Raw genomic sequence first — 14,369 nt, 5'->3', positions numbered from 1 at the left:
CCCAGAGTCTCACCTTGTTTACCAACTGTTTGTTCCAGGTGGTCTCCCCCACCACACCTTGCTGAACCCAAACAATCCTGGGGAGAGGATCTCTCTCTATGGGCCCCTATTCATCTTACTCAATCCTGTATCAGGATTTTAGCTTCAGAAAACAAGTAGTGCTGTCTGCTCAAGAGAAGTTCTTCATCTCCTCTCACTTGAATCTTTCTTGCTAATTTAAGCCATCATCCTGTCCCCAGGAAATAGTGGGGCTCTCTCCCAACCTTCCCTTCCCCACTTCTTCAGAGTCTCCATGGTATGTCCCAAATATCTAGGTTCCACATCCCAGGCTTCCAAAGAGGCTTCTGGGATCTGAGATCAAGTTAGGGACTGAGGAGACTGAGGATCTATGTGGTTGCAAGGGGAAGACAGTGGTTCCTGGGGTGAGATTGGGCCAAGCACACTTTGGAGCTTGGTGCACACAGTGGGTGTGTAATAAGTGAGAAATGGCCCATTGAGAAGCCGGACTTAGTTAGGTGAGGGAGGGTAGGGGGGAAGGAATGAGGCTGGACGGGTCTGAAATGTCTGTTTCCCTTTCTCTTCTCTTCCCCTCTGGGTCTCCTGGAGAGAATATGCTCTAAGACAGACCCTGAGCCTGGAGTCCTCCCTAACCTGATGGGGTTGTCCTCCCCTCCAACCACCTCCACCCAGCCCAGCTCAGGACACCAGGACACACATCTCCAAGAGCTCAGGCCACTGTACTCCCACCCCACCAGCCACATGGTTCAGCCAGGGCTCCCACATCTCTGAGCCTTCTTCACCTAGGACACCAGGGTGAATGCCCTCATTCTGGCAGAATCTTAGGTGACCTCTTTGAGTTGCCTGGGCCACTGCAATCAAGTTAGTAGTCTTGAAGCTTTAGCCAGGACCCCTAGCCCACATGATTGATTAATGTTTCCTTGTATACCTATATATTGTGCATTCTTTCCTGGAAAACAACAGAGCCCTTCTGCACACAATGAAACAGAAACCAGACAAACAAGACACATTTATTCAACAGTGTATACAGTGTAGTCTTGGCTTTGGGAGTACAGTTGTCAGTGTATAAATCTTTTACCGCCTTGGTTAAGTTTATTCCTAGGTATTTTATGGTTTTTGGTCTGCTGCAAATGGGATCAATTCATTGATTTCTCTTTCTGTTGCTTCATTATTGGTGTATAGAAATGCCACAGATTTTTGTACATTGGTTTTGTATCCTATGACTTGGCTGATTTCATGTTTCAGTTCTAGAATTTTTTTTCGTGGAGTCTTTCAGGTTTTCCATGTACAGCATCATGTCCGCAAAGAGTGAAAGTTTGACTTCTTCCTTGCCAATTTGAATGCCTTTTATTTCTTTGTGTTGTCTGATTGCTCAGGCTTGGACTTCCAACACTACATTGAACAACATTCATGAGAGTGGACATCCCAGTCATGTTCCTGACCTTAGGAAAACTCTCAGTTTTTTTTCCCCATTGAGGATGATATTAGCTGTGGGTCTTTCATATATGGCCTATATAATCTCGAGGTATGTTCTTTCTATCCCCACTTTCTTAAGGTATTTATTTATTTATTTATTTATTTATTTATTTATTTATTTATTTTACAAGGAAAGAATGCTGTGTTTTTTTCAAATGCTTTTTCTGCATCTATTGAGAGGATCATGTGGTAATTATCCTTTCTTTTATTAATGTGATATATAATGTTGATTAATTTGTGGTTATTGAACCATCCCTGCAGCCCAGGAATAAATCCCACTTGATGATGTTGAATAATTCTTTTAGCATACTATTTAATTCAATTTGCTAGTATCTTGTTGAGAATTTTTGCATCCAGTTTCATCAGGGATATTGGCCTGTAATTCTCCTTTTTAGTCAGGTCTTTGTCTGGTTTGTGAATCAAGGTATTGCTGGCTTTATAGAATGAGCTTGGAAGCTTTCCCTCCATTTCTATTTTTTGGAACAGTTGGAGAGGAATAGGTATTAACCCTTCTTTAAGTATCTTGTAGAATTCCCCTGGGAAGCCATCTGGCCCAGGACTCGTTTGTTGGAATTTCTGATAATAGATACCTTGCTGTTCAAATTTTCTATTTCTTCCTATTTCAATTTTGGTAGTTTGTGAGTTTCCAGGAGATTGTCCATTTGCTGCCCAGGTTGTTGGCATTTAATTTTTCATAGTATTTACTTATAACGTTGGTATTTCTGTGGTGTTGGCTGTGATCTCTCCTCTATCATTTGTGATTTTATCTATTTGGGTCCTCTTTCTTTTCGTTATGGTAAGTCTGGTTATGAGTTTATCAATTTTCCTTCTTCTTTAAAGAACCAGCACTTAGATTTATTCATCTGTTCTACTGGGTTTTTGGGTTTTTTTGTTTGTTTGTTTCCAAATCCTTTATTATTGCTCTACTCTTTATTATTTCCCTCCTTCTGCTAGCGTTAGGCTTCATTTCCTGGTCCTTTTCTACCTCCTTTCGGTGTAAGCTTAGCTTGTGCATTTATGACTTTTCTTGCTTCTTGAAATAGGAATGCATTGCAATGTATTTTCCTGTTAGGACTGCCTTTACTGCATCCCAAAGGGTTTGGACTGTCCTGTTTTCATTTTCATTGGCTTCCATGTAATTTTTTTTATTGCTTCTTTAATTTCCTGGTTAACCCAGTCATTCTTTAGTAAGATTTTCTTTTAACTTTCCATATATTTGAGGGCCTTCCAAATTTTTTCTGATGGTTGATTTCAAATTTCGTAGTGTTATGCTCTGAAAAACTCCATGGTATGATCTCAATCTTTCTTTACCTGTTGAGGGCTGATTTGTGACCCAGTATGGTATCTATTGTGGAGAATGTTCCGTGTGCCCTTGAGAAGAACGTTAGTGTGAAATGTTCTGAATGTATCTGTTAAGTCCATCTGGTCCAGTGTCTTTCAAAGCCATTGTTTTCTTGTTGATTTTCTGTTTAAATGATCTGCCCATTGTTGTAATTGGGGTATTAAGGTCCCCGACTACTATTGTATTATTATCAATGATTTTCTTCATGTTTGTTATTAAGTTCTATATTTGGGTGCTCCAAGTTGGGACAAAAATATTTACAATTGTTAGATCTTCCTGATGCATAGACTCCTTAATTATGATATAATGCCTTTCCTCATCTCTTGTTACAGTCTTTGGTTTAAAATCTACTTTGTCTGATATAAGTATGGCTAATTTAGCTTTCTTTTGACCTCCATTAGCATGACAGATGGTTCTCCATCCCCTCACTCTCAATCTGCAGGTGCCTTTAGGTCTAAAATGAGTCTCTTGTAGGCAATGTATGGATGGATCTTGATTTGTTTATCCATTCTGATACCCTATGTCTGTTGCTGGACCATTTAGTCCATTTACATTAAGAGTGATTATTGAAAGATATGAATTTAGTGCCATTGTGTTACCTATAGAGTTGCTATTACTGGTGATGTTCTCTGGTAGTTTGTAGTCTTGTTGCTTTGATCTTTTTTTTTCCCCTCCACTCAGAGTCCTCTTTAAAATTTCCTGCAAGGCTGGTTAAGTGGTCACAAACTCCTTATTTTTTGTTTGTCTGGGAAGGTCTTTGTTTCTCCTTCTATTCTGAATGACAGCCTTGTTAGATAAAGGATTCTTGACTGCACATTTTTCCCATTCATCACATTGAATATTTCTTGCCACTCCCTTCTAGCCTCCCAAGTTTCCACGTGCAGGTCTACTACTAACTTTAAAAGTCTACCCCTGTAGGTTAAGGACATTTTATCCCTAGCTGCTTTCAGAATTCTCTTTATATTTGTATTTTTGCAAGTTTCACTATGCTATATTGTGGTGTTGCCTTGTTTTTGTTCATTTGAGGGGAGTTCTCTGTGCCTCTTGGATTTGAAAGCCTGTTTCTTTCCCCAAATTAGGGAAGTTCTCAGGTATAATTTGTTTAAATAAATATTCTACCCCTTTTGCTTTCTCTTCTTCTGGGTTCCCATAATATGAATATTTTTTCATTTCAAGGAATCAGTTCTCTAAGTCTTGCTTGTGATCTAATAATTTCCTTTCCCTCTTTTTTTCCAGCTTCATTATTTTTCATAATTTTATCTTCTATATCACCTATTCTCTCCTCTGCTTCTTCAATTCTCATTGTCACTGTATCCAGTTTGTTTTGCATCTCAGTTACAGCAATTTTAAAAAGTTTACATAGTTGTTTCATTGTGTGTGTGTGTGTGTGTGTGTGTGTGTGTGTGAGAGAGAGAGAGAGAGAGAGAGAGAGAGAGAGACAGACAGAGAGACAGAGAGAGAGAGAGAGAGAGAATCCCAAGCAGGCTCCACACTGTCAATGGGGATCCTGATGTGTGGTTAGAATTACAATCAGGAGATCTTGGCCTGAGCCAAAATGAAGAGTCAGACAATTAACCAACTATCCACCCAGCCCCTCCTAGGTATAACAATTTTTATTTCATCCTGACTAGTTCTTAGGTATTTGATCTCTGCATCAGGGGTTTCTCTTGTGTCTTCTATGCTTTTTTTTTTCAAGCCCAGCTAGTAGTCTTATGACTGTTGTCTAAATTCTTGTTCAGATATATTCCTTCTATCTGTTTTTGATCAAGTACCTGGCTGAGATTTCTTCTTAACCTTTCTTTTGGAGAGAATTCCTGTGTCTAGTCATTTGGCTAAGTTTCTGTCTTTTATGTGATTTAAAAGCTTGTTGTGGTTCCTACAACTGAGAGTTACTACTATATTAAAATGGGGCCATACACTGCCCAGAGCCTGGCACTCCAGTAAGTATTTTTGGTGTGCACTCTGCTGTTGCATTTTGCTGCTCTTTCCCACTGGTCAGTCCTCTGCAGAGTTCCTCCTTGCTTGCAGTGGTAGAGTGTTTGGACCTTTAACCAGGTGTGCTTTGGTTTGTTTGTTGAAGTAACCCTGGATAAAAGGGATGAGGGAGAAGCCTGTTACACAAAAAAATCGGGAAAAAGAAAAGCAACTGAATAAAACCAACAAGACACTATGAGACTGACCCCAAAGAAAAGAAGAAGAAGAAGGAAAAAAGAAAAAAAAGTACTGCAGGTATCATTTTGAAGCACTTCATTTTCAGTGCACTTGGTGCATGAGAGGTGCTGGCTGTGCTGTTCTGGAGGAGAGGTCTGCTGCATTGGCTCAGAGTCAGTCCTGCCACAATTAATAAGCAGCTGCCAGCACGGGACCAGGGTTCAGTGTATGCAGGTCCCAACTCTACTGGGTGCCGCTGTCTGATCTGTGAAGTCCCACCATGTTGGTGTTAGGGGGAAAATGGCACTACCCCAGTCTCTCATCCCAGTCTGGGACTCTTGCACTCCAGTGTGAGACTGGCACTGTGCAGATCCACTCCCCTCCTCCAGAGTAAAGGCTCTCCACGTTGGAATTTCTCTGTCCCTGAAAAACTGTCCCACACCTGAGCAGTGTTAGGAATCTATGGAGTAGCACTGCTAAAAACCTCAAAGGTTATTTTCCATCTGAGTGTGCCTCTGTCCTCCTCTAATGAAAGGCCTTTTGCTGGCACCTGCAGAGTATTTTGTCCTTGGGGAGGCAATACATCCTCTACCACAAGTACACCAGGAAGGGGAATTCTTATGTCCCAGTGCATCCCAGAGATCCCTACACCAAGCTAGCACTGTGGGGCCAGCTCCCTCCTACCCAGGAGCACAAGCAACAGCTCTACAGCTCAACTCTAGAAGGTTGTGCAATTCCAAAATTTCAGACTTTGAGCCCCAAATGAAAGCAAAAAGTAACTGGGACACTCAGTACTTTTCATTCCCCAGTCCATGGTCCAGAAAGGTTTTCCCTTTGTGTGAACTTGACGCAGCACTTTCTCAAACCGTCTCTTTTTCTCTCTTTTGTCTCTTCATGGAAAGGGTTCCCTCCCCTCTACAGCCTGCCATCTTTCTCCCAATTCACTTTCGCATACCTCACACCTGCCAAGCTTTCTCCTTCTAACTGTGGAAATCCTTCTGCCACTCTGCAGATAGGTTTCCTGGTTTTCCAAGTGATCTGACAGCTGTGTTTGAGGGATGAGGAAAGCCCAGGTTCCAGCTACGTCTCCCCCATCTTAACTCCTCCTCTCATTCCTTCCTGATTCAGAAATCTTACTCCATGACACGATGCACAATACACAATACAAACGTGGCTCATAAATTCCCTTCAAATGTCAACACACATCCCTCACAAAAGTCTCAATATTTCATGCCTCCTAGAGGTCCATGTAGCCTAGAATACTGTCCCATTTCTTTTCAGTTCATCTGTCCCTCTTCTACTTCCCCAATTGCTCCATAGGCACCCTCTCCAGGAAGTGACCCTTGACCAACACCTCTTTCTCAGTTTCTACTCATACCTTCCCTTCAAAGTAATGATGTGTCAAACCCTGTCCAGTTAGTAATTCCTCCTATTTCAGTTCATTTTTCTTCCCATTTGGGGGGTAAATTCTCTTTACCCAAAAGAATCGAAGATGCTTCAACAAGATTTTTGCACCAGTCTCTCAAGAAAGCATCTAAAGGAAGGGATAAGTATATGGGTAATCCCGCCTCTAGCAGGCTTCCCTGGAAGCACCTACTCTCTGTTGGAAAGGTCACAAATCCACAAGTAAGAAAGTAGCTTCCCATCCTTCTTTTCTAGTAAGGCCTCATACATAAATACAATAGGAAAACACTGGCTCCCATATGCCAACCATAAAACTCTGACTCTGCAAGAAAGATGCCTGTTGTGCCCAAGCTGGAGCCAGTCTCATCTTCAGGGATTCCCTGGAGTCAGTAGACTTCTCTTAATTTTGGTACCTTGGACCCTCTCCAAGTCCCATGAGTATGGATGCAGCAAGACCAGGAGAGGTCATGTCAGGCAATCAGCTGCCCCAGGGCAGCTGCTCTTTGAGTGAACATTGTTCTTACCATTGAGTCTAGAGGGAGTAGAGAATCTGCTCCTTGTTCTGAGCAAGACTCCACTCTGACGGAACAGACAGGACAGTCACTAGAACTCCAGGCAGAGCCACACAAAGGCAAAACTACAAGTGCTGGGGTACAGTTCTAGATGTTGGGTACAGATCTAGATACACTTCTAGATGTAGTTCTGGGTGGAGACAAATGCTGTGTGTCAAGCAAGGCTCCAGGAAGATAGTTTTAAAGGAGAAACACAGTGCTAGCCTAAAAGGAAGGAGAATTTCTGTACCAAAGAAATGTGTAAAGCTCTATTCAATTCACCATGAATTATTAAATGCTCATTGTGTGTCTGGATACAGGAGGATGCTCTGGGGGAGCGAACAAGATACACTCCTTATCTATGATCTACAATCAGGAACAATATACAAAAATAAAGGCACTCAGATAACTGTTGTATTTCATTTTTTATTTCAGCTTTATTGAGGTAAAATTGACATATAAAATTTAAGATATCTAAAGTATACATTGTGGTTATCTGGCATACATATACATTGTGAAATGATTCACAATGATTTCCCCATGGTGATAGGATTAACAATGGTATTTTAATCTAAATGTTTCATGAAATGAAGGCAAGCGTTCAAAAGGCAACTTTGTGTCCTTCACTTCCATCTTTCCATGTGGAGACTTGGTTTTCTATATGTGGTCCCAGGATCAGAAGCATCAGCATCAACTGGGATCTTGTTAGAAGTACATGTTGTGGGCTCTACCCAGACCTACTGAATTCTAAATGCTGGGGCCAGGGACCAGCAATCTGTTTTGTCACAAGTCCTCAGGGTATGGTGACACCTGCTGAAGACTGAGAACCACTGACAGAGTACTATTCCTGGCCCCACTCCAGGAATAGTACTGCCCCCCTCACTGTCACTTTGATTAGTGAGTTAAAGCAACAGCACTAATCATGCCCAGCTCAGCCCCTTCCATTTTTTTATTGGTTTGCCTTTTTTATCCAGTGCCAAACTGACCGAAACACATGCATTACAACCTGCTCATACATAAAAAATCTAATTAAAGCAGAATCTTGCCTGTGGCGTCTTGTGGAGATTGCTTCGCATTACTTCTGATGAGGAATAAGTCTGTTTAATTTAGTGATGCAGGCTTAGCAAGCCAATTGAGCTACAGATCAAAAGCTAAGTGTTTAATCAACTGTCTCTATGTCTTGATTATCAGTTGGTTCCAAACATAGGAGTGAGAAATGGGGTGTTATTTATCGCATCCTTATAACTCCAACATGGGTTGTAGTGAAAAGTGGGCAGGATGCAGATTCAGGTTGCCTGCAGTAGAGAGACCTAGCTGAGAGAATAACAAGACACAAGAACCAGAGGAAATCCTAGAATTCTGTAAGAAATAGAAATAACTTTAGAAATAATCAGTTCTGATGTCTCATGTTACAAATGAATGAATGAATGAATAAATAAATAAATAAATAAATAAATAAATAAATAAATAAGCAAAGCATTGAAGGAACCAAAAGGCTTGCTCAAGGTCACATTGCTAGTTAATGGTGAGAACAAGAGCAGAATCCAGGATACTTGGCTCCCAGCTGTGCACTTTCTGAGCAGGTGGACCAAAGAGTAGAGAAACTTTCAAGTCCAAGAACGCAGATATTGCCAAGTAGAAGAACCAACCCTAGGGATTTTCATTATGGGTAGTGGGTTCAAATCCAAGTGTTTTGTGCTCAGAGGAGAGCTCTGGCTCCAATCCACCTGTGCGTGTTCTGTTGGCCCCTCTCACAGCCAAGGCTCAGGCTACACACACTACAGTGTGTTCAGTGTGTTCTGAACACTGCTTCATTTTCCTGTGCTTCTCCAAGTGTTGTTCTCTCAGCCTACAGTCTCTCACTGTTGCCCACATGTGGGAAAATCCTAACCTGTCTTGGAGAGAGCCAACTCAAATGCCATTCCTCTACAAAGTCTTCTCTGATTTCACCAATCAACCCTCACCACTGTGCCAACCCCATGTGATCCTCCACCACTCTGAATTCCCAGGACACTTTATTTGTATATTACTTATTATGACAACACTTTCTACTTTGTGTTACAGCTATGCTTTACCCCTTGTGTTAGAATATAAGCCCCTTAAGGGCAGGGGCCATATTTCATCTTTTGGGTTTTTTTTTTTTTTTGGTTAGATTCTAGTTTCTTTTTTTGTTGTTTTTGTTGAAGTATAATTACCATACAGTGTCATTATATTATTCTAGGTGTACTACATAATGATTTATTGATTCCACACATTTCTCAGTGCTCATCCAGATAAGTATACTCTTAATTCCCTTGATCTATTTCACCCATCCCTGTACCCACTTCACTGTGACAACCAACAGTTTTTTCCCTATATTTGAGTGTATGGGGTTGTTTTTACTGTTTGTCTCACTTTTTCCTTTTTTGTTGTTGTTGTTTTATTTCTTAAATTGGTATAAGAGTGGAACCATTTGGTGTTTGCCTTACTCTGAACAGACTTATTTCACATAATATTATTTCCTCTAGGTCCACCCATGTTGTTACAAATGCCAAGATTCCATTCTTTTTTATAGCTGAGTAATATTCCATGACAGATAGATAGATAGACAAATAGATAATTTGATAGATATTACATCTTCTTTATCTATTCATCTATCAAGGGACATTTGGGTTGCTTCCATGTCCTGGCTATTGTAAACTATGCCACAGTAAACATAGGGGTGCATATATCTTTTTGAAATCATGTAACTAAAATGCTTTTGCCCTGAAAAGGAAATCAGCATCAAGAGAGAAAGGCAACCCACTGAATAAGGGAAGATATTTGTAAATGATATATCCAATAAGGGGTTAATACACAAAATACAGAAACAACTTATACAACTCAATCCACTTAAAAAATGGGCAGAGGAACTAAATAGACATTTTTCCAAAGATGATATACAGATGACCAACAGACACTTGGAAAGGTGTTCACCATCACTACTCACAGGGAAATGTAAATTAACTCTACAATTGGATATCACTTTAAATCTGTCAGGATAGCTAAAATCAAAAAGACAAAGATAAGCAAGTATTATGGAGAAAAAGGAACCCTCAGGTACTCTTGTTGGGAATGTCAGTTGGTGCAGCCACTATGGAAAGCAGTATGCAGGTTCCTCAAAAAATTAAAAATAAAAGTACCTATGATCCAGTAGTACTGCTACTGGTTATTTTTTTAAATAATCTCTACACACAACATGGGGCTCAAAGTTACCACCCTGAGAGAAAGAAATGCATGCCCTAGTGATTGAGCCAGCCAGGCACCCCACGGGTACTGGATATTTAAGCAAGGAAATAAAAAATGTTTTTTCTAGTTTCTTATAATAATAACATTTTAAAGCCAGTAAGCAACTACAGATACAATTCAAGTAGACAAGTAAAAAAAAAAAAAAAAAAAAAAAAAAAAAAGGAAAATTAACAAAGATGCACCCATCACTCCACAATATACACAGAGCTCTGTTGGTGTTCACCCACCAACATCCCATGGGAGGCCCACCTTTCCCTGTGATCAAGAGTACTCCATTATTATGCAGGGGGACCCGACTGGGTCGATGATGTCAAACTGCATATGTACTGACACGGCTGAGTTCAAGGTCTACACTTTTTGAACTAACTTAAGTGGGGATAGCGACCCAGCTGTGCTGGATCCCATAGGTGAAGTAGATAACAAACCCAATTAGCATCCAGACACCAAATACTATCCAGGTGCCAGCTGTCATCTGCATCATAAGGTAAACATTCACAAAGACGCTCAGTAGTGGGAAGAGAGGCAGGCAGGGACCTTAAAGTAAAGGGGACTGGAGCTCTGAGGCTGTCTCCAGATGACCCCAGTGATCCCAATGATGAGTACCAGGAGCAGCACAACCACCAAAATCCACACTGGGTCTCCAGAAAGCAGAACTGGCCCCTGGGTCAGCACCAGGCAAAGAAGAATGAGCAACAGACAAGCAGAGAGGAACAAACATGGACAACCCGGCCAGAGAGTGGAGTGGGGGTGGAACTACCTGGAAAAAGTAGTCCCTGTAGAGTCAACCTCTCTACTGCAGGTCCATTCTCCTCCTGCACCTCTGCTTCATTTTCCTCATTCTGCATCTGAGGCTGATACCTGAGGATGAGAACACAAATCGCAACCAGGGAATGAGAAATCAGGGACACAACTGACCTTAGGTCCAAGAGATCAGTGACTCCAAAGAAGAATACAATGACTGGAATAGTTCCAACAAACACAATGATCATGATAAGAGAGTATTGGAAGAAAGAGATACGGGTAAGGACAGGGAACAGGAGGCCATCCTTTGCCATCATGTATAGCACCTGACGCATTGGCCACACAAAGCTCCAAAGGCTGGTGGAAAGAATGCACAGCAATGCAAAAGCTACCACATAGTAGACAGGGACCCAGCCAATATGGAGAAATACCTCAGGCAAGGTGCTCCCAGGTTGGAGCTGGTAGTAAGGCACCGTAAGCGTGAATGCTGAAGAGACACCAAAATACACCAAAAAGCAGATGAACAGTGAAATCACAATGCCAATGGGGATGGAACGCTGGGGATTCTGGGCTTTTTCACTGGTAACAATATGGTTGAAACCAAGAAATGCATAGAAACAGGTAGCTGATCCACCAAGAATCCCCTTGAAGCCAAAAGGCACAAATCCTCCAGAGCCCAGAGGGCCCAAGCTCGAGGTGTCATTGAGTCCAGCCTTTACGTAGTCCTCTTCTGTGAGCTTCCAGTTGTGCAGGTCCCCCTTAATGAAGCCAGAGGTTATGACAAAGCTGAGAGCCAAAAGTTTCACCAATGTGACCAGTTTGGCAGCTGTGGAACTCAATAATGATGAGGAATACCAAAGACTCCTGAATTCCATGAACAACGACACAAAACCCAGAGCAGAGAATTCTAGATATTCTGTAAGGACAGGGGGAACATGTGCTGAGATGCTCTCTTGCACAGTCTGAGACAGCCGGTTCCCACGCAGGTTGTCAAAAGTTAACATCCATGTGATGAACACAATGGCTTTCTCAGCAACAAGGGAGAGGATGAGGTTCCAGTCAGTGACGAAGGCCCAGAGTTCAACTATAGTGACAAAGCTGTAGAGATATGCAGAGCCAGAATGGGGAATGTGGGTACTAATCTCTGCATAGCACAGCCCAGCCAACAGAGAAGATAGGCCAGCCACCAAAACGCAGATCACAAAAGATGGTCCTGCTTGATTTCTGACCACCTCACCAGCCAGGACATACACACCTATACCCACTGTGTGGCCCACACCCTGGGTCACTAAATCTAGAGTGCTCAATATTCTCTGTGGGTCATTCTCAGCCACCGGTTCCTTCAGCGTAGGTCTGCGTACCGGTTTTTGACCAAATCTACGAAGTGCCTGACGCAACATCTAGCTGGAACTGAAGAGGATTCCAGGATTAGAGAGCTGCAGCAAGCCCAGGAAGCAGAGTCTGGGATCAGGTTTGGTGAGGCTGAATTTAGCCAAGTTGAGTTGGGGTTGACGAGGTTTGTTACTCAGGCTTCAAAGCTGCTCCTTTGTATTTCACCTGGTATGTAATAGCCCTTCCTAAACCCTAAATAAACAATAAATATTTACTGAACAATGGCGTACAACCAACTTACAAAAGTTCACAACCACAGCTCAGAAGTTCCCATGTCACCTGTCGCAGCCCGAGTATCACAGACACTGAAACAAAAGATCATAAAAAATTAATGCCATTTTCCCCCCAGAAAAGTGCCAAATATCTATCAATATTCTCCTTTTTACACACCACATGAAAAAAATCCCATTTGGTTTCATCTAACTCATGTAGCCTCATGGGCTAATTAAGTTGTAGGACACAGCGGGGATGAAGCTATTGTGCAACAATTTACACATGAGATGTTTGTGTGGTGCTTCAGCATAAGTTATGACACATTAATTCATGGACTTGAGGACCTTGTTGTAGTTACAGAACCATTTCTCAAATATCATCTGAGTTTAAAATACAAATATTGGTCCCACTGTCTTAAAACTCTTTATGCCCAAATCAGTACCCAAGATCAGATGGCCCCCTTTCTCCTCATCCTGCATCATCCATTTAGCTGTACTGATGGCAAAGAAAGTACAGTCCAACCCTTCCCTTTACCCATCTAGGCCACAGGGAGCACTGTGAGAATAGAGGAAGAGGGAGAAAGAAGCAAGGCCTTCATAATTCCCAGAAAGAACTAGAGGACTCTCTCGTGAGGAAACACAGGAGAAATAGGTGCATACACCAACCAAGTGTCCATTACTAAGGAAGAAGAGCCAGAAAGGGTATTTTGTGAATTCTGACATTCAGTAAACCTCACCCAAAGCAACAAGGCAAAACTTACTACAGTTTATATGTCCACATTTATGAGAGTGTGATGGGTAGGAAGGAAAGCAGTAGGTCACCTAGCTCAGTTGCTCACAGCCAAAACAATTCATTCTGTCTCCTCCCTCTCTGGGTTCCAGGAGAGAAGGTGAGCTCACTTCTGCAGACAGTCTCCTCACTGGCCACACTGTGCTCTATAAACACCCTGGGCCATCTGTGATGTCAGCAACCAGCCACCTGGAGACCCTGCACTGCTCTGTGAACTTATATTAAAACACAAACTTGTAACTCCCTCTTAATTTTCTACCATAGTTATTTTTCACTTGCTCAAACAATGGTCTCAATATGCCAAATACGTTTTGTTAATCAAGGAGCCCTACATGTGGTTCCTCCTTCCCCTTCCTCCACTGCTGCTATTCAAATGGCCCCCTCCATCAAATGGAGTAAGACTTTGGTGAACAATTCACAGCAATGTCTCAGAAATGAGTAGAGAAAAACAGAGAAAACAAAGTCATGCAGCCCTCATTCTCCTCACTACTTGGGGTTTGGTTTTGAGAGAATTTTAGGAAAAAATGTCAAAGGGTTTTAAAGGCAGAAAGACCAAGTCAAAATTGAACTGTCTTCTCTACAGATTATCAAAAGGAATCCTAATGTTATGGGTCAAAGCTTCTGTGTACAAATCCATCTAGACTCCTTATTTGCCACCCACCAGTTCCAAGGTTATGATTTACTAAAAGCACACAACATAGACAGAGTCAATACTTAACTCATGGAATCTTGTTACACTATACATAGCATTGACATGTTGCCCACCCACCCCCAGGTTTCAAATCCTTCAGTGATTCCCCACTGCCCTTCCTTCATAGTCCTTCCTTCCTTCTTTCCTTCCTTCCTTCCTCCCTCCCTCCCTCCTTCCTTCCCTCTGCTTCCTTCCTTCCTTCCTTCCTTCCTTCCTTCCTTCCTTCCTTCCTTCCTCCCTCCCTCCCTCCCTCCCTCCTTCCTTCCCTCTGCTTCCTTCCTTCCTTCCTTCCTTCCTTCCTTCCTTCCTTCCTTCCTCCCTCCCTCCTTCCTTC

The 14,369-nt window shown here is 42.0% G+C and overlaps 2 pseudogenes across 1 annotated transcript in view; both read right to left on the bottom strand.

Moving 5' to 3' along the window:
- Window positions 1–14,001, bottom strand: part of LOC147579277 (cationic amino acid transporter 3 pseudogene) — a 489,600-nt pseudogene extending 475,599 nt beyond the window's left edge. Inside the window, exon 1 of the transcript XR_015253748.1 lies at window positions 12,584–14,001. The product of XR_015253748.1 is annotated as a cationic amino acid transporter 3 pseudogene, transcript variant X1 (transcript). The remainder of the gene's footprint in view (window positions 1–12,583) is intronic.
- LOC147579278 (cationic amino acid transporter 3 pseudogene) lies at window positions 9,539–12,587 on the bottom strand (annotated as a pseudogene).
- Window positions 14,002–14,369: the final 368 nt, after the last annotated feature.

Source organism: Puma concolor, chromosome B4 (assembly GCF_028749965.1).
Source record: "Puma concolor isolate L17-30 chromosome B4, mPumCon1.1.hap2, whole genome shotgun sequence".
Taxonomy (NCBI): Eukaryota; Metazoa; Chordata; class Mammalia; order Carnivora; family Felidae; genus Puma; species Puma concolor.
The sequence above is the reverse complement of the archived record's forward strand: the minus strand, read 5'-3'. Positions and strand labels throughout refer to the sequence as shown.